The following is a 1443-nucleotide window of genomic DNA, read 5'->3' as shown; positions in this document are numbered from 1 at the left end:
TGCTGCAGTGGAAATGCACATGGTGCAAAAATAGCTCCACATCTCAGTTGCCCTGAAAATAGTATGAACCTCGGGGGCTACAACTCTGCAGGGAAACACTGCACTCCATTTCACAAGAAAGTTTTAATTACACTTAATACTTCATTAATTATATACACTCTGTGTGTTTTCTGGCACTTCTGCAAACGAACTGTTTGGCCAACTGCTGTTGTACAAAAGGCCCGAGCTGATCAACAGTCGGAGGTCGCCGTCGTCTGCGCCTCCCTTTTTTATGAGATGCTAAACATACTACAGCCATGAAGCCGCAGTTGTTTTGTGCCAAATGAAGCTTAAATTATTGTCTTGAAAAAAATTAATCAGATCATTTTCATCAGCAGCATGTAATATGTCACATCTTGCTTCAACAAAACAACAAGGTTTGGGTAAATATCCAAATTATAGACGATAGCCTTTTATTGTATTTGAATGCAGCTCTGCAACCCTGCTGTTGTCGATGTTTAATAACGAGGAACATATATTTGTGATATGCATTCTTATAAACACAAACATACATTTAGCAACACACATATACATGTATGCACATATACACACCAATATATATATACATATATACATATAAAATATAGACATCAATATACAGAAGTATAGACATAAATATATTTACATATATTTATGTAGATATATTTGTGTATATGCATGAATGTCAAGTTATATAAGTGGATTTATATTTATTTACGTGTGTATATGTACACATGCACACCATGCATATATATATATATATATATATATATAAATAAAAGTATGTAAACTGCAGTAAGTTGTTGAAACTTAGTTTCAAAAACTTAACAGTTGTTAAAAAACAGTTGTTAGTTTTCAAAACAAATGATGTTTCCTTTTGAACTACTACCTACAGTTGATGGGCTGAACCTGAAAAGTACAGTATGAACAAAGTTAAGTTAGATAGGTTACAAATAAAAAGTGTGGTTTTGGGTTCAGGGCATTTCCGCTCTAGTCATTCATGATGCACTATTGTTAAACATGAAACACGTCGAAGCATAACAGTCATTCACCAGGTGTAAAGGCAGGACTCCAACTCAAGATGAACGCTGCGAATCCCTGACGACAGCAATGGAAAGAGGAAGAGAATTTTATTGCTAAATCCAGAAACTTTTTTATGAAACATTCAGAAGAATCTACTAAACTCTAGTGACTTCTTTATTTTTTTAAAATCAAGTAACTGTCACTCATCAGCTGTCATTTCTGCTCAAATATGATCCCAGGTCACACTTTCACCAACAGACCACAAAACAATAGAACTGTCCATGTTGCCCTCCAGTAAAACCCCCAAAACTTCCCTTTAAAAAAGGAGGTTGTCTCATTTTTCCAGCCTATGTCACCATTTCCAGCAGCTCTTTCATTCTTCCTGCATGTGATCAGCACTGA

At 35.3% G+C, this 1443-nt stretch overlaps 1 protein-coding gene across 1 annotated transcript in view; it reads right to left on the bottom strand.

Moving 5' to 3' along the window:
- LOC103384585 (rho GTPase-activating protein 4-like) overlaps positions 1-1443 on the bottom strand; it is a 12755-nt gene that overhangs the window by 10308 nt on the left and 1004 nt on the right. The window lies entirely within an intron of this gene.

The sequence above is a fragment of the Cynoglossus semilaevis genome, chromosome 10 (genome assembly GCF_000523025.1).
Source record: "Cynoglossus semilaevis isolate Cse_v1.0 chromosome 10, Cse_v1.0, whole genome shotgun sequence".
Taxonomy (NCBI): domain Eukaryota; kingdom Metazoa; phylum Chordata; class Actinopteri; order Pleuronectiformes; family Cynoglossidae; genus Cynoglossus; species Cynoglossus semilaevis.
This window is presented reverse-complemented; position numbering and strand designations above follow the sequence as displayed.